Raw genomic sequence first — 25,854 nt, 5'->3', positions numbered from 1 at the left:
TTAATAGCGCAGGAAGGAGTGGACCGAAGCAAATGAAATTGTATGTAGATTTTATATACACCCTATGTGAAATAAGCCCTTTCGTGTTTCCCAAGTTTTCCTATCCGTTGCTTCAAATTTGGCAGATCAAGAGCAAACTGCAAATAAATCGACACGTATTTTGTTTATGCGCAAAAACATTATAAGGGTTAAAAGTGCCTCCTGAAATACTATAAAAAACGCTATACTGTTTGTGTTTGTAATTGATCTGAAAAATTTAAAGAAATCGGATGGAGACACGACACATGTGAAACACGAAGGGCCATAGTTCACACACCCAATATCTACATACAATTTCATTCGCTTTGGTCCGCCCTCTCGCCCCTCAAAGCCTCGGTCCACTCAACAGCTTTTTTGTTTCAGGAAGAATACGAAACATATATACCCTCATCTTACCTCTGCAATACTTGTGCACATATCATTCATTCATTTCGGTCCATTTCTTCTTGTCTTTCTTGCGTCAACTTTCAAATTTTTGCGTGGGAGCCTTTGCCCCCTAAAACCATTTATCCACAGAAAATTTAAAAAACGTGTATTCGTTTATTTTTTGCCTATTGTTCATACAAAAAGTTTCGTTCAAATTTTTCATGTCCTTTACAAACATCTGACATACTGTTACTAGCACTTTTGATATTTCGTGATCAAAGGTTTCGAGGGGTCCGTGCCCCACCTAACCGTTTCTTGCAGGAAGATACAAAACTCGTATTCCCTTAGTTTATATCTGCAATATCTGTGCAAAATTTCATTCACTTTAGTTCACTTCTTCTTATCTTACGTAAGTCAACTTTAAACATTTTGGGGTGGGCTCTTTAGCCCCCTGAAACCGTTTCTCCGCAGAAAATAAAATAACTATGCGTTTGTATTTGGCGTTTTGTCCATACACAAAGTTATGCTGCAATTCTTCATGTTCTTTACACACACATCTGACATGCTGTTACTAGTACTTTCGATATTTCGTGATCAAAGGTTTGTAGGGGTCGGTGCACCAAACAACCTTTTTTTTTTTTTCAGAAATATACTAAACCAGTATTCCCTCATTTTATGTCTACAATATCTGAGCACAACTTCTTCACTTTTCTTCCTGCCTTTAGAGCGTCAACACTCAAGATTTTGGGTAGGGGCTTTTGCCCCTAATAAACGTCTTTTTTCAGAAAATAAAACACAGTATGTTTATTTTTTGCGTATTGTTCATACACAAAGTTTCGTTGCAAGTCTTCATGTCCTTTACACACATCTGACATACTGTTACTAGCACTTTCGATATTTCGTGATTAAAGGTTTGGAGGGGTCTTTGCCCTACCCATCCCTTTATTGCAGGAGTATACGGAACCCGCTTTTTGCCATTTTACATCTACAATATCTGTGCACAATTTAATTCACTTTGGTTCACTTGTTTTTGCCTTTCACGTGTCAAATTTCAAAATTTTGTGTTGGGGATTTTGCCCCCTAAAATGTTTTTTTCGCAGAACATAAAAAGCCCGTATTCGTTTGTTTTTTCGTATTGTCCAAACGTAAATTTTTACTGCGATTCTTTATGTTCTTTACACACATCTTACATACTGTTACCAACACTTTTGATGTTTCGTGATCAAATGTTTGGAGGGGCCCATGCCCCACCCAACCGCTTTTTTTAATAAAATACGAAACCCGTATTCCTTCATTTTACGTCTGCAATATCTGTGCACAATTGCACTCATTTCGTTTCAGTTGTTTTTGCCTTTCGGGTGTCAACTTTTTAAATTTTGATTTGGGCTTTTATATTAAACCTTTGCATTATATATATATTTTTTTTTAGATTCATTTTTGGGGGCGAATGAGAGAAATGATATCTGTTTCTCTGATATCTGTTTCTCGCCATTCATCTTGTTTGAACTGCTTAAGTAAGAACATTTTGTAACTTTTGATGTCATCCAACTCCGTCACGATAATAAAATTGTCATTCTTAACAATTTGTTTTATTCTCTTATTTGCAGTTTGCTACACTGATATATTTGTTACAAAATTGAGGTTTGGTCCAACGGCTTTCGAATTCGCAACCAACCGAAGCGCCGAGCTTTTTGGGTTGCCTGCTATTGCAGGAAAAGGAGAATTGCAGGTGGTAATGCACTTTTGGAGTCGTGTATACAACACTGAGGTTAGTTTATTCGCAAGTTATTGCCAAATTAATATGGAGGGTGTATGTACTTTTTTTGCAGTCCCTTAAAATGTTCTGAAAATAACTTACATAACTTTCCCAGGTAACACACCGGACCATGAACGTCTTTTTTTGGGGTTCGAATTCAAAATGACGTCTTTTGAAAATTTGGAACGTCTTTATCACGTACCAAAATGGTAGTAAAAATGACGTGTCAAACATGACCGAAATTGTACGTGTTTATCACGTGCCAGAATGGTAGTAAAAATGACGTGTCAAACATGACCTAAATTGTACGTGTTTATCACGTGCCAGAATGGTTGAAAGAACTGACGTCTTTTTGAGGTGCTAAAAGCGCGGACGTTCTTAGAACAGTGCATGCTGGGAGTCGTGCTTGATAGAATCACATGATAGAATAGCGCGCGTCCATCATTTAGAAAGTCGCGTAGTGTTAATTTAATTTTTAGTAGTAAAAGTACTCGTTTTACAGCAAGATTGTCATAACAGACCACTGTGCTACTATACCGGAGGAGAAGGTAAATTATCTCATCTTATCTTTTCAGAAAATTGCATTTAATTAGTGTGAAGAAGAACCATGTATTGTGTCATTGAGGAAGAACCGGAAATATAGCTGCCTGAAGGCAATCCAGTTATTATTGCCAACGAAATTTGGCTCACTCCACGAAAATGTGAAGTTCTATGGCCTCCATATAAAGTGTCTACTCGTTTCGAACGCGCGCATAAAACAGGGGAACAACCACAAGAAAATTGGCTTCCTGTGAAAATAAAAAACATCAGATTTAAGACAAGTGAGTATTTGCATTGAATTTCCCGTACAGGTTTACTTTTCGCACATGACTTGAAATAATTGTTGATAAATTATAAATCTTTCATTAATTTCCTTCTTATTGTTTCCTAAAAGCTTTCCACTTTCGCATAGATACAAGCCAAGGGTGCCACCGGAATTGTTTTAAAAATTACAATTAGATATATGTCTAGCAGAAGAGGTACAGCAATTTTTTTTTAAGAAAAATATTACAATTTTGGTTATTTCTTTTCATATTAGCTTAGGTTAGATTAGTTTGTTAGATTGTTACTTTAGGGTTCAGCATAATTTTCGAATAAATAATAGAATTTCACTTATTTCTGTTAATAATAGGTTTGGTTAGGGTTATGTGAGGCCTAAGTACATGCATCAACCCATTTCTATAAATCTTATATTTTTTACGTACCTCTGGAACCCTTCTGCTAAACATACCCCAACGATTGTTTTACGATTTATTTATTAATGCGGCTTCTAGATGTGTAGCACAAAACTTTAAAACTAAACTAACCTTTGCTATGTTGCCACTAAGAAGCACGAATACTATCTAATCAAGTCAGGGCAGTGCGAACGCGCGGGAATGCGTCCGAAGGGAGCAGGCACGTCAGCGATTATGGGTATACGCGCTAGTAAGGTTAGTGGACAGAAGTGGGTTTTTGGCAGTGATACGAGTTTTACTAGCACTGGTCATGGTTTCATAGGAACGCTCCAATTGCAAACTTAAAAACACAAGTGGCATTACTTGAACACGCGGTTCTACCAAATTTTGACATCTCTCTTACATGATTACCAATGGGTACCAGGATAACCAAAAGGGTACCTCAAGCAGGTACCAGGATGACGTGATTGAGGTTAAAAAGATGACTTACCATGATGATACCATATAGGTCATCAGTAGACGTCTACAGACGACGAAATCGAGGTGAAAGAAATGACGGTGCACAAATCGTCCTCTGTAGACGTCTACTGCACCTTACAGAAGACGTCGCTGATCACGTGATATTTGATGACATTATCACCAAAAAAATGACGTCATGTGATACCCTTTAAAAAATGTCTTCTGTTCCAATTTGTGTTACCTGGGTTTGAAATTGTGTTTGTTTTAACTTGAACATATGCGTGAAGTGGCTTATTATGAACACGGCAAAAATAACTGTGATAGATTAATTACAAGTAATCCAGTTAGAAACACTGTTGTTTGTATTTTAGTTCCAAAACTGGCCGCTCGCACTCGTTCGCTGGTCAGGATATACTAAATGTGATTTTCCTTGTATTCATCAATTAAGTTATTCAATATAGAAGAGATAAATTTTATAACAAAATACTTTGGATTGAGTAATATTTACCTGTACCTTGGGCAGAAAGTGCTCATACATATGCACTATGCTTCATAGAATGTTAATTTAATAATAACAGAAGAAGAATGTTTTTGAGATATGTAAGATATTATTATGGGATAGTTGTTGCTATGTACATGTTTATGGATACCGAGTCAGCAAGTTTCTGTGCTTGACAGTGTTAAGGAAAATATATTCTAAAATATATCATTTAATAAACCATTTTTCGCACTGTTTATCGACGTTATCATTCTTATGTAAAAGGTGAGAACGATAGTATATGATTATTGAAGATTACTACCACTCGAGATTTATATATCTTACTAAGCCGAACCAGGTTGACGACTACCATCGGTAGGTCGTTATAAAAATTTTGGTTTACCTCACCCGGGATCGACTGTAAATTCACGTCCCGAAGCAAAAGTAAGGGTGAATTTACTTTTATAATTAAGTGAATGAATACGAATTTGACCATATTGCGAAGTGGTAAAGTAATTATAAGAAAAATGGACAACGAAACAATGCAGCATGAATCAAGTATTAGTGACAACGGTGAAACTAGTGTAACACCAGGATTGCCATCGGAGGACCGAATCTTGTTCGCTTTACAGCGAGAATTGATTCAGATGTCTACCGAGCTAAAGCAGACCATGGAACAGAAGTTCAACGAATCTAACCAGACCATGGAACAGAAGTTCAACGAATCTAACCAGACCATGGAGCAGAAGTTCAACGAATCTAACAAGCAAAATGAAGAATTAAAGCAGACCATGGAACAGAAGTTCAACGAATCTAACCAGACCATGGAACAGAAGTTCGACGAATATAACAAACAATATGAAGAATTAAGTAGACGGATAGAACGGATAGAACAGAAATCAGATGAAACGAAACAGACAATTGTCCAGGTGGTGAATGACATATCCTCACAGTTTGAGGAAAAGTTAAAAAGAATATCCGATGATTGTCAGGAAAAGCACAATCACCAAAACCAAGAAATCAGTGCTGTAAAAAAAGATTTAGAAGTAATAGAATCTTCCGTTAAACAGCAAAAGATCCAGGTCATCAACAATTCTAACAACATACGTGCGAATACGCAATTATTAGCTACTATACAGGAAGAGATTAGAACGTTACAGTCTAAAGACAACATTTACCGTAATAACTTGGGTAGTGATCGCTTGGAGTTTCCTCACTCAACAGAGATGAACTCACCTTCGCCGGGGTCTGATGAGGATATTCTATTGGAAGAAAATTATCCGAAGAGTACAGATGGGCGAAACATAGATGGTGTGACGACACAGCACGTCATGGATAGAAATTATCACTCAACAAGTACACGGAACGATAGAAAGAAGGTAAAATTAAGTGTTAAGATGAGTGAAATCCGAGCTATGAGTAAATTCAGTGGTAAGTGTAATGAAAATGCCACTTCTTTCTTAGAGAAATTCCAAGACGAATGCAATATAATGTGTATAGATAAATCACAATATATGAAATTAATACCCCATGTATTACTCCCACCTTGTTCCTTATGGTTTAAAGCAATACGTGATCACATTAGTACATATGAGGAATTCAAAGCGGCATTGATCGCAAATTATGAAAATGACTTTTTGCTGGCAAATAGAGATGCCACCCTTAGAAATCAACACTTCAATCCTCGATTGCATAAATCTGTTGTAGAGTTTGTTGTAAATGTCTACAACGAATTAAAGGTCGTTAATCCATTGCAATCGGAATCGAGAATAATAGCATCGATTCGAAATTTGCTTCCATTTAAATTGCAACAGATCTTATTTTCCACACAGTGTATGAGTTTCAGCCATTTATTGATGCTTGTTCAATGCTATGAAACTCAATACCATGCTATGAATCAACAACCCGGAACGGGTAAAAATAAGAATAATTCAGATCATTTTGTGCCTGTTCGGAATTTGAATATCCGAAGTGTGAACAATACGGAACATAACCTAAGCCGAGTAAATTCTAGAAGTCAAAACGAACAAAATAGACAAAGTTATGTAGGGAATCCGCCTAACCTAATTAAGCACGGTAATCCTGATGCCAGACCATATACTCAAAATAGATTTAAAAACAATCGAAATATAGGACGAAATTACAGAAATACAACAAGCTACATGGATAGACATAATTGGAGATCAAGAGATGGCACTTCACATCCAAATACAGGTATTGAAGTAATTCCTGTACAGAACAGTAACAGGGGACATAATAATGATTGTGCAGTACAATGTACTTTATTAGATTCATATGCAAGTACGAACGTAACCTGATTACCGTTAATGAAATTAGGTTAAATTCATATCAGTTATAGATTCTTGTGAATTTTTATTTTTAAGTTCATGTGTTAATATCAATAATGAAAACGATTCTTATAAATACTTGAAGTGCTTAAATAGAGTTTTAGGTAGACTGAAAAGCTAATTTTCAAATGATTTTTATTCTTTCTTGTTAATGATTTTAATATATGCAAGAATTATAATTCGATTCATAAATGATTAGAAGCAAAGATTATTTATATTAGGTTGACTTGTGTTGAAAACTTAATTGTCAAAGATTATGTTAAGAGTAAGGTTCATTCTATTAAGCTAATTATTCGACGACTGTCTTCATGCTCAATCTTATATGTTTATTTTAAAATATCACCTAAAATGATTATCATATAATGCGCCCTGACTATTTGTAACTCATGTTTGTCCCTTACGATTTTTGATTTAGCACCCCTCAGCGATTAAGTAAATGAACGACGATATTTTTAATAAGAAATATAATAATAATATAACAAATGTAGTTGAATATAAGTATTGATGAAATGTAATATTTGTTTAATGTATATATGAAATGTAATGAAAATATATATGAGGTGCAATCAAAATGTGATGGACATATGCATTTAAGAACACTATTGTAAACGGACCAGTGGTTCTTGAACATAAAAGCCAAACTCGCTTATGACTTTTATATTCAGTCCATTTGTCGGGCGACATTTTATATAACAAAATACTTTGGATTGAGTAATATTTACCTGTACCTTGGGCAGAAAGTGCTCATACATATGCACTATGCTTCATAGAATGTTAATTTAATAATAACAGAAGAAGAATGTTTTTTAGATATGTAAGATATTATTATGGGATAGTTGTTGCTATGTACATGTTTATGGATACCGAGTCAGCAAGTTTCTGTACTTGACAGTGTTAAGGAAAATATATTCTAAAATATATCATTTAATAAACCATTTTTCGCACTGTTTATCGACGTTATCATTCTTATGTAAAAGGTGAGAACGATAGTATATGATTATTGAAGATTACTACCACTCGAGATTTATATATCTTACTAAGCCGAACCAGGTTGACGACTACCATCGGTAGGTCGTTATAATTTCTGATAGATAATTATATACTGTTTATTTCAAACACGAGGTACAGTGGCTAGTGTACATTTCTTTTTTCTTCTTCTGGATCATTGTTTGCATATTCCAAAACATGCTTATAGTTTTATATTGTTGTATTTGTTACCATAGAGATATGTTTGCTTTACTTTATGTCAAGAAACGTAACCCAATTTCAGTGCATAAGGGAATAAATTCTTTTGTTTTATTGGCTATTTTGAACACATGTTACAATTAACATCTCTATTTGAAACTCCTCTCGAAGCTTAGGAGATTGTAAATATTGAGAAAGGATTTTGCAAATATTCCAAATGACTCCTGTAAGGTAGAATAACAATATACATAATGTAAATAGTCTTCAAGTATTAATTGATTCTTATAAGGTAGAGAAACGTTGTATGTTCTCCCTGTAATTAAGTGGTCTGTCAAACTTCATGTCTATTTTCTGCCACTGTTTAATGCAACTTGAATCTCTTGTTCTCGTGGACACCCATTAGTGAAAGGACTTCTGAGTGAAAAGGTAAAGTGATTTTTTTCTTATATTTTGAGAAAGTAAATGAATTGTATAAATTTTCAAAAAAAAATCATCGAGAATACAATCAATAAAAGTATTTACGTCCTTGCCAATCACGCATTCACTGTCGTATGTTGCCATTTCTTCAGGTATGTACGTTTTCTTAGTTTATTACCTCCTTGTTCTTCGCCATTTTATTTACAGACTTTGTAAAAAGAAAATTAAATATTGGACAACTGTTCAAAACTAGAATCATCACAATAGTAATTTCAATCCATCACCTAATCACTATGGAACATATTGTCAAAAAATTCATGCTTCCGACATAAATAATAATCTTTCCTTAACTCGATGTGTTCAACAAAAATATAACAAATAAGACGCTGAGTTGCTCGATTTCTTTGTAATGTGTGCACCGGTCTTCTGATTTCTTTTGTAGTGTAGTTTGTAATCGACGTAGAAAGTATCGCTGCTGTACTTCTGATAATACGCAACTAGAAGTTTATTATTTGGGAAACATTTGCTCTGGTTTCTTTGCTCAATCTTAGCAATGGTCTTCTCAGAGTTCGACATGCTTCTGGCTGACCGGCCCGCAGATATAAAGAACACATCCAAGTGATATCACGTATCCTTTTAGAACCATTTGTAGACAAATTTATGATACAAAGTGAGTACATTTTCAACACGACCCTTCTCTTTCTCACTCTTATTACCCCTTCGGAAATTTGCTGCTACTTGACAGAATGCATTCCAAATCTGTTTCCATTTACAATAAACAAATATATCAAATTTGGAATCTCCAGAGAGCTACTTAAGCTGAAGCCCCTCAAAACGCTCTGTTTATTTTTTCCTCCACGAGTCTTCTTTTTCAAAACAAGTACCTAAATGGAGTTCCATTCTTATTTCAGGTTTCTTTTTATAAAGTTTAGACATAACCGAACTTCATTTGTCAAGGTGAAATTATGAATTTGTTCGGTTCTGTCAGTAACTGGTACTTTACACTTGTTTACACAAACTTAAAAGATAGTCGCTGGGACAAATTTTCGTTGATGTAGTAAAAGTCGCTTGCTCTTCAGCCTCATAGACAAAGGAATCAACAGTAGTTTGTATATGCCTGCAGTAAATCCATCAGCAAATCCATGAAAAGATCAACTTTCAATGTTTTTTTAGATTTGAAGAAGAGTCTGTTTTTTATCATGTCCTCTTAAAGCCAATTCGAAGGTGCCACGAAACGAAATGCAATTGGTGATTATATTGAGCACATACATGTTTTGCGACACATTTTGATTGTGATTCTCAATGGGCCGCCCATAACCAGCATCTAGTTGAGCAGCAATATTTACATTTCCCAACACAGTGAGATTGGAACATGTCTTATATGAGCTGACGAATTTTCATGTTATTTATTTATTTATTTATTGGCAATTTTACTGTCCGTTAGTCCTGGAAACCTGTAATGCCGAATTTCAACTTTCCACGTCAAACGGAAGTACTCCTTTAATTTACTTCAGTTAATATATTGTGATATATAGTTAGGATATAACCTTCAAATATGAAACTGAAAATCGAAAACAAGCCACTTTTTACTTACAATTGCTTGAATTCCAGTTCGTCTTTGTTTGCGTAAAAATCTCTGGATTACTGTTTTAGAAACAGTAATAAGGAGGCCCAAAACCATAAATCTTGAGGATTAAGACTAGGGAAAATTAGGGAAAGAAAAATGCAGAATGAAAAACCGTTCTGTAGCTTAACGTGCAGGGCTTTTTTAGAAACATCTATTAACCCTGCGAACGCAACTTTATTGGATCGAGAGAAAAATTATTATATTTCTCTTCACCGAATTCCTTACATGTATTTTAGCAAGAAGTAGATTGCACCCTTAATTTATGAATTGAACGATATGTTGAACAATAAACAAGTGCGTAGATCATAGCCCCACCAAAAAAGAATTCTGTATTGCTATAAAATACCTGTACATCCACTGATAAATCTATAGACTTAGCAACGCTTGAGAGAAGCAGAAAACTCAAGACGTTGATTTCTTAAACAACACCTTGAATCACATAAGCAGGAGGTGAGCAACAGGAAGCGCGCGTACAATATGAGTCTTCTAAAGCAGTGAAAATTCAGCCAAAGCGTCGCTAACGACTTACTGGCAGAGGTGCCGCAGTGAGTAAGAGGATTCACTAAAAGAGCGCACGTTAGAGTAGCCGTAGAAAGTAGAACTCCCATGTGACATAATGTGGAAATATGAACAGGAAGTCTTCCTGTAACGCAGCAATTCCAATGGCGTTTGTCAGAAATCGAAATTTCGAGCCGTTCCCGAGAGCTATTAGACGAACTGTCTTGGGGTTGCAACACTGTATGAAATCTTGAATGCTTTGCAAAGCGCAGAAACGACAGTGCAGCACCTGAAAAGTTATAGAAAAACCGTGACACGAAAGATAACAAATTTTAGTATGGCAAAATACGAATATTTCTCGCGTTTTTTTTTCACGTTTTATGCTAATTCTTCTTTCACGTTTCTAGTTTTTCCTTCACGTTTTAATGGCATAAAATGATTTACACTTCATTTGAGAATCTGTAAGTTTATGTTGGGGTGACGACACTGCTTGTTTGACACTACTGCCGTGTTCTTTGTCATGTGTCTGCCTCACATAGATATCAGGTTATATGTACACATTTTTCATTTTCTGCTTTTTCCCCGCGTTTTTAGAGTACAACTCGGTACAGTCACACCCGGACACCGTGGTAATTATATGTAGTATAAGTTACGAGTAAACAAGACATTTCCGGATCAAGTAACTATGACCACGATGATTGGAGATTCACAATTGTCAAGGTACCAATTTTCATAAATATCTATATGTCACGGTTTGTATACGTCTCTTGTAAGATTTGTGTCGAATTAATAATTTTCGTGATCGTGGAAATCAGAGGGTGCAATGTCCGGGATGTATGGCGGATGCAATAGTGTCTACCATCCAACTCATAGAATGGTATCCCGGGTTATCCTACCCACGTGGGGCTTAGCGTTGTTCTCTAACAGGAGGACCCATTTGTGATTCAGAAGGGTTTTGAGTTTTTCTTGAACACGACTCAACTGCTTACAATACGCAGTTACGTTGATGCTCTGACCAACTGGTAGCAATTCCCGACACACGATATGGCGAGCAGTCCATCAAACATACAGGAGGATTTTCTTCTTGTGCAGTGTTGTTTCGGCTGTTTTTGAACCGGTTCATGGTATGCTTACGAATGATGACGACTTGTGAAGCTTCATACAGGACCCACTTCTCATTACATGTCAACATTCTGTCTAGAAATGGCTTCTTTCTCAGACGAGACAGCAAAGACACAGGTATCTGCTCGCGATGCCTTCTGGCCCAGAAATAATGTGGGAATTATCGACCCAATTTGTAGTGCTTATGCAGTTGATGAAGATTCTGCCGAATGGTTTCTCCATTCGCACTGAATTGTAGTCCTAGTTCCTCACATGTGTACCTCAATTGCTGCCTGAAGATCTTCATTTGTACAGCGGGGGACACTTCTAAATGGTACAGCCATATGGAGATTTACGGCTAAGGTGTACCATTTAGAAGTGTCCCCCGCTGTACATGTGTTGGTTTTCCGGCACGTGGTGAGTCTTCGGGTGTTTCGTCACCGTCCTGAAACTTGTTAAACCACCGCTGCACCATCACTGCACTGCAAAATCTATTGTTAGCTGTTAGGTACAAGTTATTAGTGTCGCCATTATGGGCGACTGCTAGAACTATTTTGCACATTAACGCACTACAAGACGATAGCGTCATAATCGTCTTGAAATCCAAACTGGGAAAAAGTCAACTGGAAGCTTAATGGAAATAGTTGTTCTAATACGTCGATTTTTCAATGATATTCTTGCTGTATGTTAGGTCGCTATAATTTCCGGTATATTCCAAGGTATAATTTGAAATATTAAAAATCAACCGAAATTGAAAAGTTAAGTGCAATTTATCAAATCAGTTTTGTTCAATGAAATTATGTGGTTTAATTATTCCAGATATCGAGTTTAAAGTTATGATGATGAATCAAATACAGAATGGCTTGTATATAGTTTGAAGTGATTTTGTTAATGTTTCATTGGTATATTTTGTGTGATATAATATTATATCCTGTTATTCCTTACATTAATGAGATAGATTCTTCAATGGGTAAGTTGGAATAATTGATTTGTTCATTTTTGGACCATTTGCTTTTTATAATTATTGAATTTAGCCAAAAGCCCTTAAGGCAAATTGTAAGGTCCAATTTAAATATTCTGCTATTTAATTGTTTCTGCTTCATACTTTTGATACTTTTAAGATTGTGTACAAATGGTTATTTCATTATAACTATTTAGCTTTTCTCATGCAACCTAAATTACAACTATATTTTACGTCCGTAGATGGTAAAGATAATATACACTATAACCTCTTATCACTGAAAAACTTGGTTCGATCCTATTACAAAAGATAATATTGGATATTATTGCGGTACCATTCCAGTATACCTGCCTTATTATAATTAATAAAATGGATTGAGTTTTTTATACTCTTTCTCCCAGTGATGATATTGAAATCTAAGTAGTTAGGTAGTAGGTACGTTACAAGACCATACACGCCCTTATAACGCTCTGTGAAGGTCACATCTTTACTCTGTCCTTACGCACGTTCACGGTGTAACTGAACTGCCCCAACCACATAGTATGTTGGATATACCCACACCAACAACTGACACTCTCCTCATCTCCATTCGCATTCAACTCACGGTGTGAGGGCCAATGAAATACGAACCTACACAGAAAGCGACATAACATTTTTGGTTATCTTTATAGATGATGATAGAGCCTGGAACGATTTCTATCATTTCAATGGTCGAAAATAACCTATATTAGCGCCGAATCCACATTTTTCGGAGTCACTGAGGTGGATAGTGATACTTGCTATGCCGCTTAAATCCTAATTCAGCCCCACAACTTCGGGGAAGAGGAGATATATGTATATAAAAGTAATCGAAAATGACCGTTATTAATGACCAACCTATAGTTTTTTGGGGGTCGTTGAAATGAACAGTGATACTTCCTATGCCGTTTAAATCCAAATTCATAGTTGCAAATTCGGATATTGGGAAGGGAAATATATAAATTGATTGCAAATTATCGATATTAATGTCGTATCCATAATTTTCGTGGTCGCTCAAACAAACAGTGACAGTTCTGATGCAGTTCAAAAATAGATTGAGCCCTCTATGTCCAAACTGAAACGTAGTATCCCGTGCGAAAAACGAGTATTCTGTTAGTTTTTTATATTAAATTTTCATAGTTTGGAAGTCTACTGTAGTTTTACAGCTGCAAAAACAGAATTCATTGGTTAAAATTTTATGATCACGTTAGATTTGTGAAGATTCTTATGACCTCATTAAAAATGCGACGTACTGTAAGTTTAATCATTCAAACGATCAGATGACTAGGTAGGAAGCTGAACGCCCTTTCTTGCAACACTAATGGCGACCTTCATTTTCGAAATTTCTCTGTTTTCCTCCTTTGGAATACTAGAGTATGGGTAAGAGGCAGTGCGTAATTAACAAGTCACACTCTATACCAGAACCCGCTACTAACAATTTAATGAATGAATAAGACATTAAGAGATAACGTAAATTATAGACTTTAGAATTAAAAAAAAAAAAACTCGAAATAGAACTATATCTGGAATAGCCTTTCCCATGTTTCAAGTTATCAATAACTCCTACAGGAAAGATTAGAATAAAAATATACTTGATTGATTTTTATCTTGCGGTTCTATACGCTATTAAAATGAAATATATATGCCAAGTGTTATTAACTATTCATGAATTATTTATCACGCAGGATATTGTCTCCACATAACCTCATTTATTATTTACTTTTCCATTTTCCTGCAATAAAGGATAATAACTATTGGCGACAAGTTGGGTACCAAGCAATATTATTGAGAAATTTCTTGTTGATTGTAGACGGTAAGTCTTGTCTTTCTAGTTAGTTCAAATTATTACTGTCTTCAAATTATCTACGCTGACTTCCGAAAAGGAGCTGCCATAGTCCTTTATAAAGTCGTCCTACCATTAAACTTTAATTTACAATTGACGGCTTCTTTGAGCTGATTTAAACCAAGACTAAAATAAAAGTTACTTATGACCTGGTTAGGTGAAGCACATGAATTGCTCCGCTTTTGCAAATACGGTTCGTAACATTCATTCAAATTTCAAATTTCATTGCATGATGTTCTAAGGGGAACCTCAAAGCTCTATTACCTTCATTGGTATTCTAAAATTGCATGCAAATTACTTGCTTAACAGCATTAATGTTTCTATACAAGAGTGTTCTCAGCCACCATAATCAAAATAATCTCCCGATTTAATACTGTTAAGCAAGACTAGTAATAAATCACTTTTGAAGACTAGTAGAAACAATTGAAGACTAGTAATAAAATCACTCTTGTTTCTTCTTCTTAAGGATAACAATCGTACGTGACATTTTGGCCCACTGGGAGGACGACCATTTTTCATACATAGCAAAAGGAGATGAAACCTGGATATCGTAAACCACTGGTCAGTCAAACCAACAGCTAATGCAATGGCGGCGCTCGATTCCAATTGCCAAATCCCAAACTTTTCCTTCTTAGCTTCCTGTTATCCCTTTATTTTTTCTAAAGTTGTGTCTAATTTCGAATAGCCTCATCTTTAAAATTGGACGTATATTTCCTTGTTTTAAGGAACATGAGGATGCCCTCTAAATTTAACAATTTAATTGAATTTATATTTAAATTATCAGCAATAACAGGTGCTCTTCCAGTTTATTTTGCCCCACCATTACGATAATGTGTTCGTATCTTTACCTACAATTTACTGGAAGGACAGACATCACTCAGAGCCAGTGATGAAAGTTTTTCGATTTATAAAAATATACTCCACTTATTCCTACATCGTTGTTTAACCGTGATGTGAGATGGGAAATTTCCTTCTATATTTTTCATGAAAATATTCCGTTCTAAACAAATATTATTAGTGATCAAGTAACAATTCCTCACTAATCATAAAACTAATTAATAGAAATGTTAGAAAGTGAAAGATCGTTTAAAGAATTTGAAAATTTTCATGACTGAGACAATTTTCATCACTATGTAAGAACAAGTGGAAAGATTTTCATGAATCGAAAACTTGTCTGCCCTGTATGGAAAAATTGAAAAACTTTTTATGAGTCGGAAAACATTCACCATTTTGAAGCAAAAAAAAAAAACTTTTTTGAGAATCGGTAAGTTTTATTGCTCTGTAGAAACATGTGAAAGGAATTTTCATGGATCAGAAAATTTTCATTGCCGTGTAGAAACAAGTGGAAAACCTTTCACAAGCCGGACATTTATGGATATTATATATAGTAATGTTAGGTGGAAAATTTTCCACTATATTTAACTGCACATTGAACTATAAAATTCAATTCCTGTAAAAAAAAGTTAGACAGCAACAAATTATAATTTTCCAATTAGCTTACGGGAACCAGAAAATTCTCTTATATTTCAAGTTGGGAAGTAAAAATTTACATAGTGTTTTTCTCTCTCTCCCTCTCTCTCTCTTTTTGTGTGTGTGTGTATGTGTATGTGTGTGTGTGTGTGTGTGTGTGTGTGTGTGTGTGTGTGTGTGTGTGTGCGTTGACGAAAATGAGTTTGTGGGGAGCTTTTGAAGAATACACACCTTGCGAGTGGGGAACGGTTTTTCCATGCGGGGAACAAAGTCAGATCCCCGGAAGAAAAAATAGTTTTAACCGTCTCATAAGGGCCAAAATATGGTAGAAAACGTTTTTTTAGCGACTTCTGAAAAGTTCCCCAACGTTCCCCAAGTAAAGGGTTCTATACTCGTAAACTTTACACAATGTGTGTAAAATAGTTCTAATTTTCTTCAATAGATGGCAGCACAATCGGTTCCGTGTGTAAGCGACTTCCCGCTCTCGAATGAGTGTATGATGATTTTCGAGTCGATGGATTTGCGTGCAATGTTGCCAACTCTTCCAGCGTTGTTCCGCTGAAGCAAAGGTATGTGTTTCGAGGATTTACGATGGTATTTACTAGAAAAAAGTCTCATATTGAAGAAGGTCGTATACATTACTTATTTAACCGTTTTAGGATTTATGGTATATTTTATACTATGGCGTAGTATCGTCTTCGACCGTTTATTTAGGTTCTATAACAGGTATTTAAGCAAGATTTTTTTATTGGTCAAGCCAAGAATGGAACAAAGAACAACTCAGATGTGTTTTGGAAGCTGGTGGTCAACTTGGTGGCGCCAAGTGGGGCGGGGGACGTGACTTTTTTTCTTTCTTAAGGAAAATTTCAAACATTTTTCACGTCTTTATTTTTCAAGATATCAGATTGAAACTTTGCATACGGATTATGTGTACCTTTGGCTATTTCTACATTTTTTAGATCTATACGTCAAACTGGGCCGGGCCCCAGGGGGTGATTTTTTCAGAAAAGCTTCCTGTTTTTAATGATTATTCCATGTGAGTGGTGCAGTTGGAAAGGGATTGTTAGACTGAAGAAAATATAAATGACGGAGTACACTTTTGAAGTGTATATATATATATATCTATATATCTATATCTATATATCTATATCTATATATCTATATATATATATATATATATATATATATATATATATATATATATATATATATATATATATATATATATATATATATCGTGTTTCAGATAAAACTTCCAGTGCCTATAAATCAGAAACGGCTGGGAATAAAAAGACGAAACAAAAACTGAGATAGCAAAAGGTCTTAGAGCACATGACATGGTGTTGTTGTGGTGGCCCCCAGGGCCCTCCTTGAAGGGGGCCCAGGGGCAAATTTCAAATTTTCAAACAGGAACATGTATTGAATCATACCTCATTCGGTGGTCCTTGAAAAACGAAACAACTTTTGTACTAAACATTGATTGATTGATTTTGAGTTTTACGTCCCGTTCAGCAGCGAGGCTATATGAGACGTGGACCTACTGATTAACGTGGAATCCGAACCACATGAGCTCCCGTCGGGAATCGAACCCGGGTCTCCCGCGCCAAAGACGCGTACGCTAACCGCTTAGCCACGAAGGAGCTCTTTTTTTGCACGAAACAGTTTTCAATTTGAGCCACCGTTTTCAAAATGGACGCAAAAATGTCCTGTGTCAGATATAACGTCCAGTGCTTATAAATCAAAAACGGCTGAGCATAAAAAGATGAAACAAAAACTGTGATAGGAAAATGTCATAGAACACATCACATGGTGCTGTTGTGGTTGCCCCCGGGGCCCTCCTTGAAGGGGGCCCAGGGGCAAATTTCAAATTTTCAAATAGTAACATGTATTGAATCATACCTCATTCGGTGGTCCTTGAAAAACGAAACAACTTTTGTACGAAACAGTTTTCAATTTGGGCCACCGTTTTCAAAATGGACGCAAAAATGTGTCCTGTATCAGATAAAACGTCCAGTGCTTATAAATCAAAAACGGCTGAGAATAAAAAGATGAAACAAAAACTGAGATAGGAAAATGTCATAGAACACATCACATGGTGCTGTTGTGGTGGTACTCAGAGCCCTCGTTGAAGGGGGCCCAGGGACCAACTTCCAAATTTTTAAATAGAATCATGTATTGAATCATACCTCATTCGCTGGTCCTTGAAAAACGAAACAACTTTTGTAGGAAATAATTTTCAATTTGGGCCACTGTTTTCAAAATGGCTGCAAAATGTGGGTCCTGTATAAGGTAAAAAAATCAAAAACGGCTATGAATAAAAACAGTTTTCGTTTTCAAAATGAATATAAAATGTTGGTCCAGTATCAGATAAAGCGTCCAGTTCTTATAAATCAGAAACGGTTCAGAAGAGAAAGATAAAACAAAAACTGAGATAGGAAAATGACATAGGGCACTTAACATGTTGTTGTGGTGACCCCCAGGGCCCTCCTTGAATTTGTCGCAGGGACCAACTTCAAATTTTTAAATGGAAACATGTATTGAATCATAACTCATTTGGTAGTCCTTGAAAAACGAAACAACTTTTATAGGAAAAGATTTTCGATTTGGGCCACCGTTTTCAAAATGGCCGCAAAACTGGTTCCTGTATCGGATAAAACGCCCAGCGCTCATAAATCCGATCTTAGTTTTTGTTTCATCTTTTATTCTCAGCCGTTTCTGATTTATATACATTAGACGTTTTATCTGATACAGGACCCACTTTTTGCGTCCATTTTGAAAACGGAAGCCCTAATCGAGAATTGTTTCGTTTTTAAGAACTACCGAATGAGGTTTGATACAATACATGTTCCCATTTGAAAATTTGAAGTTCTCCCTGGACCTCCTGTATCAGATAACGCGTAAAGCGCAAAAATACAACTTGCTCTCTCTTCGTATTACCAATCTAAACCACTCAATCGTTCCGATCTCAATAAACCCTGCCTGACAGGAAAAACATTCTGCAAGAAACGTATCTTGTTCAGTTTTTCAACCATGAAGTAAACTACATACATTTCCCTTTACAATGGTCCGGTCTCTACAATCCTCCTCCGAAAGGTGAAACATGTTGCGCCTTTTGTGGGAATAAAGAACGTTGTGTTCAATGCACTCTATGACATTTCCCAATTGCACTAGTTCAAAATGGTGGACCAAATCGAAATTTCCTTCCAACAAACGTCGTTTCTTTTCATTTGACTATTTAATAAAGTATGAACCACCCAATGTTCCTATTTGAAACTTGGAAGTTAGCACCCTTCACGGAGAGCCTTGGGGGTCACCACAAGATCATGTGATGTGCCCTTGACATTTTCCTATCTCAGTTTATGCTTCATCTTTTTATTCTCAGCCGTTTCTGATTTATAAGCACTGGAAGTTTTATCTGATACAGGACCAACTTTTTGCGTCCATTTTGAAAACGGTCGCCCAAATCAAAAATTGTTTCCTACAAAAGTTGTTTCGTTTTTCAAGGACTACCGAATGAGGTATGATTCAATACATGTTCCAATTTGAAAATTTGAAGTTGGCCCCTGGGTTCTCTTCAAGGAGGGCCCTGGGGTTCACCACAACAATATCATGTGATGTGCCCTATAACATTTTCCTGTCTCAGTTTTCGCTTCATCTTTTTATTCTCAGCCGTTTCTGATTTATAAGCACTGGACATTTTATCTGTAACACCCTATATATATATATATATATATATATACATGAGTCATCTTCAGACTTTCAAAAATTTCTCCCGACCTTAGTTTTCAAGATTCAGGATTAAAAATTTGCACACGTATTATGTACATAACAACGCGTTTTTTTTTTTGGTAAAAAGTCAGATTCCTACGTGAATCCAGGCCTAGGCCAGAGGGGTGCAAGTTTCGAATTTTTTCGAAAAATCTTCCAATTTTCCCGATTTTCTGGTTCTGGTGTATAATACGGACAAGCGAGTGGTGCTGTTACAAAGTATACTTTACCTTGAAAAAAGACCATGATTCTACGATAGACAGTAAGCAAGCTGTAGCTGTTTGAGTGAAAGCGTAAAATTTACCTCAAAAATCGGAAATCCTAAAAGGGTTGGAGTCTTTTATTATGTATAAGGACATCTTCCCATTTTCGAAGCACACTATAATATAGTAAGACGACATTTACATTACTTCAATTAACATTATTTGTTTTAGTGTGACCATGTGAGCTATTTTACAACAACATAAATTTGTAAAATTTACGGAAGAAATGTGCATGTTGTCCTATTTTACGACCACATAAGTACGTTCATGAAATATTAACTTCTTTTAGCATCAAATGAACTGTTACAGCGTCTGTGTTAGAAAGTGTTTCTTAGGGGAAATTTCATTGAAATTGTACGTTTCGATTCAGATCAAGATCATTGAAAAATATAGTCTAATAGTTCAAATATGCATATGGTGCTTTGGCGTGTATTTACAGTTTTAAGATACTTTTCTCTAAATTTTAACTACTTTGAGAAATGATATTAGATATTTTAACTTAGTTTGTCCTCTTACTAAATGTGAATCCCTCAAAAAGCTTTCCATCTTTCAAATAAATTCCTGCCTACATCTTTGCAAAGCAGTCATGATTTTAAAGAATGGTCAGGGTTAATGCTTCTCTGCAGCAACGACATTTCCTTAGATCTTCACTAGTTCTCCCCTAGTCCCCTAGTGACCCCCAGACCAGTTCGGCCGATCTTGGACATATACCACATCTGGAATATCATTATTTATGTTAGTGATCCTAAAAACTATGCATTCGATACAAATATAGGATGTTTTCGATTATTTTTGAGTGTCATTCCCACACTCTGAGCGTCATGCCAACTAAGGCCTAACTTAGAGTTACGCATCATTTATAGTGTCATTATTCATTTTTGCGACCCCGAAGACTATTAATTCGACACTAATATCGTTCATATACCTTCCCCCTCTGACTTTCGTTGACTACCTCCACCCCTTAGTAGGGATTGTTTCAGCGTCTCGCCCCCACAACTACGGAGGAATTTCAACCAACTTAAATATGCTTATAAATTACCATCTGAAAAACAATTATGCGGTTGATTTTTTTCCGATAGAAATTCGGCAACTACTTTTTCAGTATCAATTTGGTAGCTCTTTTCGCTTTACATGCTGAAGACGGTCAAAGAGCCCAACTTCATCTGCACTATTGTAGTATGAATATAGGTTTCAATGGAATTTAGTTGAATGAATGCTCCCTTAGATGTTGCTCTCGTCACAGAAATGTGAGATGCGGTTATAAAAGAGTAATAGTCTAAACAAATACGGAACACTACTAGCAATGACAGTTATCTAAGATTAAAATTTTTAGATAATTCAATCTAAGTTGAAAATTCATTCAATCTTTTCCTTCATTAGTGTTCGAAAATTTAAAGTTGTTGCAAAAGAGGTGATACATCATTTGAGTAGACTTCACAGCCTATAGGTTCTTTCACTACTTCTTGTTCATCTGAAGCTAAAGTAGTGTGCATTTTAGACAATGAGGAAAAAGTGTGAAATTATATAAAAACCTGCAGAGTGGATTTACGAAACTTAAATAAGGCCTCTCTTTCCTTGGAGCTACCCCACCTATCGCCGTCCAGTGCGCATGATGGCATTTCCCCTCTTTAGGAATATTTTCTAAGTCAGTAAGGGTTTCTTTTTTTGCTGTAGGAATTGAGTTGTATTTGGTAGAACTGTCTGATAAAATAGACAATATACTCAGACAAAACATATATTTCGAAGCTCTAGCTGAGAATGCAACAAATCGTCGTAAATATGTCGCGTTTTCCAAGAGAAAAAGAACAAAACAGTTATTGCTTATACGCGTAATGGTGTCACTTAGATGCAGATTTATAATTTACAAAATGTCATGGTTACGTCATGGCTTGTTAGATAAAAGGTTAGATAAGGAGGTTCCTACGCTGGTGGTCCTGACCTCGAAACTTGGCCGTTCTTGTTACTATTTTCTTCTGGCTACACTTAATTTGTACATTCTAGACCTTCGGGTTTGAATTAAGTATAAAAGCAGCTAGTTAATTAAATATAGCCAAAGTTATTTTCAAATATGAGACTACTAATACATGTTTTTTCTTTAATTTACGTTTCAACTTTGATATAAAATCTTGAAATCTTAATTTAACTCATCTTCCGGTGTCAAGCAATGATGAACATTTTTACAACGACGCCAGCCGAGTTAAAATACTATATTCCATTGTTACTCGTATATACCTAGGTACTTGTTTATTTGTTTACTTATTTTTGAATTGTTTAACTAAAACGTATGGCGGACCGTACAATGTATCATGTGACGGAGCTACGTAGGCAGACATAGCAGGAGACGTAATGCAAATCTCCCTGGTGATAAAAGAGTACGGCAATTCTTCGCAAGATTTGAACCACTGCTTCAACTAATATTTGTTTACATAGTAAGCGTAATACCACTCTGCCATAATGTCTCACAAATTAGTCTGCTTATTAGTGCAGAACTCATTGAGACGTACATTTACAGGTGTCGCGTAAAGTATTTGATAAAACTTTGCTAATAAGTGGGTCGAATTAGGTGCCCTTCGAGACGGCTGATCCTGTTGTGGGCGAGCGTTTATTAATAGTATGTCTAGTTGCCTTAGGACTCCATCATAGCTGCCGTACGCTGTAGCATTGAATCCGCCAGGCGAGAGATATAGCGTTGTGTGCAAAAGATTGACCACACATCTTCAACACGTTCCCATAACTCGTCGTATCTTCGTGGAGGATTGTTTAATCACGTTTCCCGCAATGGTCGGGCAACAGGGGCCTATACATTTTCAATAGATATCAGATCTGCTCCACGAGGAACCCAGTCAATTGTTTCGACATCAGGTTGCCTCTGCAACCATGTCCGAATCACATTTGTATTAAGTATCAATGTATTATCCTGTTGTAAGTATGATATGCCGTCACCTACATGAGATTTTATTCCGGAAGCGTTTCTTCCAGATTTTCCTAATCCTTGTGGATAGGGATGCACACGAGACGAATCGAGACAGGATTTTCCTGACAAAATTCGAGTCGAGACACGGCTCTTCCAATAGAGAAATATACATTTTTCGAGTCGAGACATAACTTTTACAGCACATTTTCGAGACGAGACAGCCACAAATCTTGTCTCATGAGCATCTCTACTTGTGGACGTTCAGATGACAAGGAATCTTGTAGATTCCACTGAAATTTGAAGTCTTGCATATCCACCAGCAGCAGTGGATTGTTACAGTACTTTTTTTTACCTGAACGGCAAACGCATTCAGAGGCATAATTTTTTCCATGTGGGCGGTAAATACACTTGTCTCGATGTTTGCACTGGAAAGTATTTTTCACCTGTATAAACGATCTCGTTCCACACAGTGCAATATTTACCTGCCCCATATTACAGACGTCAAGCATGTGGTCGTCTGTTAACCGCTCCTTAACAGCAGCCCTGTATGACATCAAACTAAATAACAGTCGGACAGGTTGTCAATCTGTCGGATAATTGTAGGATCGCCTGGGAAATTGGTTTCCTCTCGCAACTTTCGAGCAGACATGAAAGGCTTCTCACAGCATTGGGCAGTTAACCTTTGGTTGTTTTCGGCAAAGAAAACTTTTTGAGCCCAGTTCCTCTTTTGGTCTTACATCTCATGTTTCCTCATATCTCCTCCTCAAACTCCGTGCTGTTGCAAGGTTAACGCCATATCACGCGCCTGCTTCACTGCACTTCATGTCCATATGGTCAACTAAAGCAATTATCCTGCTTTTAACAGAAACTTGGTAATGAGCTATTTTCATACCAGTAGGAAAATGGTAGCTTTACTTAGGTGTTTGAACGGAAGGTAATTCGTGTGACGTCACACAATAAGGCGGGGTTTCCTCCCATTGTTGTATATCATATCCTACACCCTCTGCTGGATGTTTATGAATTTTAAAAAATCTACTGTCGTGATTGACAGTTTCCATAGATTTCACAAGGACCGTCTTCTTAGCTTGTAGTCTTTGTAGAAGGGAAAGAATGCAAATAAAGGCGTTTGTAAAGCTATAGCAACGTTTTGTAACATTTTTAAATTCAGGTTCTAAAAAGGCATTTCAGAACAAACGAATGAAAGAGACGGTTTTTAGGGCTATGAAACTTGGAAACCTAGTTTTTGTTTGTTCCGCCTGAATGGAAGGTGTATATTACGTCATACACTACCCTAGACAAGGAAAATGAAATGAAATCTTCCAGCTTTACGTCCTACGTTATGACGGCTAGGCTAAAGAATACGGTGATGATGAGAAATGAATGAAATCGTGGAATGAATAGTGGGAGGAAATGGGACAACTCATTAACATGGTGTTTGTCCACTACGAAGCCTCACTTTGTGAGAGCTGGGATCGAACCAGGGACCCCACGCACCAGAGTTGAACGCTCTACCACTGAGCCACTGTGCCCAATTTAGACAAGGAGAGGTGAGGGAGTGGATAAGTTGGATTCAATGCCAAACCAAGTAGACGATCGAGATGTGTGTTTCTGAATGCATAAGCTAGCCGGGCAAGAGCTTGTAATTAATTTGGGTTTAAAATTTTTGTAACGATTTTTAAGCAGCTATTAGTAAATATAAACAGACCTGACGAAAAATATCAATAAAATAAAGCCGTTGAAAACTCAATTTATTTCAAAGGAAACAGAACACTTCTCATGTAAATCAATGGACTCAAGAAGAAAAATCGTGGGGGTATTCAAGACCCTTAATAATTTGTTCTTTGTTGTTGATCCTTGGTTAAGGAATTATTGATATCGACTATGTATGGTGTCCTTTAGTGCCAAATCTTAATCGAAGGTTTATTATTATTATTATTATTATTATTATTATTATTATTATTATTATTATTATTATTATTATTATTATTATTATTATTAATATTATTATTATTATTAACTACTTGTAACAGCACATGCATTTTCCTTACAGGCTGTACTGGTCACAATATTATGTAACGACTTTGTCTATCGTCGGTCCGTGCTGCAAGTTGATTTCATACTTCAGATGGCTGGTGCGGTCTGGCACGTTATTTCATTTCGTATGGCTCAGATACAGGTTGATTTGAATCCGAACTTTAAATTTTTCTCTACTAGTTTTAACTGCAGATAATAGCGATACGCAATCTCCCTTGTTCATTCAGTATAGGTTTTGGCAAAATTTTAGATTGGCAACGTGGTATGCCGATAATCACTATCCAAAAAGCAAGTTTTTCGTTGTGTCTAAGCAAACCAGTACGGAATGAGGCCTTCTTTCAATATTTGGTAATTATATATTTAAGTAATATGATAAACGCTTCGGGTTCTATAGAGTCGTGTTGACGTATGATTAGCGTCGTATTAAAGGCTGACTACTAAAGGAAACATATGTTCTTTGAACTCTTTAGTATGGAACCAATCATGCGTCAGAACTCTGCATAAGGCATTTCATGTTTAAATTTTATTTTTATATATATTTGCAGTTGTTCTTGATAGGTTGACAACGCAATATGTAACAGATAAGCGAAGAATCATGGACAACATTCCATATCTGCCTTTGCAAACTTTGCATATCGCAACCAAACACAAAAAAAGCGAAAGCCAATAATAATTGCAATGCTGACTACCGCAAACCCAAGTTTTGTGTTGCGTTGCTGCACGCCAATACAGAATGAGGCTGTAAGTGTAAGCGTGGAATACTGATAACCAAAATTTTAGCAGAAATATACAAAGAGTTTGCAACAGTTGCCATGACGTATTGATAGACCGGAAGTTCCCCAATGTGTACGTTTTAACTGCAATGTAAAAAAATGATGGAATCGTGTGTTTCCCCACAAGATGACAGAGAAAAAAACTGTACTTACACATTATACCCCAATGTGGTACATGTATGTTGGTGTGTTTACATGTTTCCCCAATAGCATAGTGTTGTTTGCGGAAGTTGCATGACGTACTTCCGTTCCCCGATAATAACTTTCTCAACGTGTTAGTACCCCGGATACATGATTTTACACACGTGAATTTTAATCAATA

The 25,854-nt window shown here is 36.2% G+C and overlaps 1 protein-coding gene across 1 annotated transcript in view; it reads left to right on the top strand.

Moving 5' to 3' along the window:
• The first annotated feature begins 8,137 nt into the window (after positions 1-8,137).
• LOC145661419 (uncharacterized) overlaps positions 8,138-25,854 on the top strand; it is a 35,516-nt gene continuing 17,799 nt past the window's right edge. The window contains exon 1 of the mRNA XM_081726721.1: positions 8,138-8,271. The gene's annotated coding sequence lies outside the window, so the exon portion shown is untranslated. The remainder of the gene's footprint in view (positions 8,272-25,854) is intronic.

The sequence above is a fragment of the Thermobia domestica genome, chromosome 10 (genome assembly GCF_964235325.1).
Source record: "Thermobia domestica chromosome 10, izTheDome1.hap1.1, whole genome shotgun sequence".
Classification (NCBI taxonomy): Eukaryota; Metazoa; Arthropoda; class Insecta; order Zygentoma; family Lepismatidae; genus Thermobia; species Thermobia domestica.
This window is presented reverse-complemented; position numbering and strand designations above follow the sequence as displayed.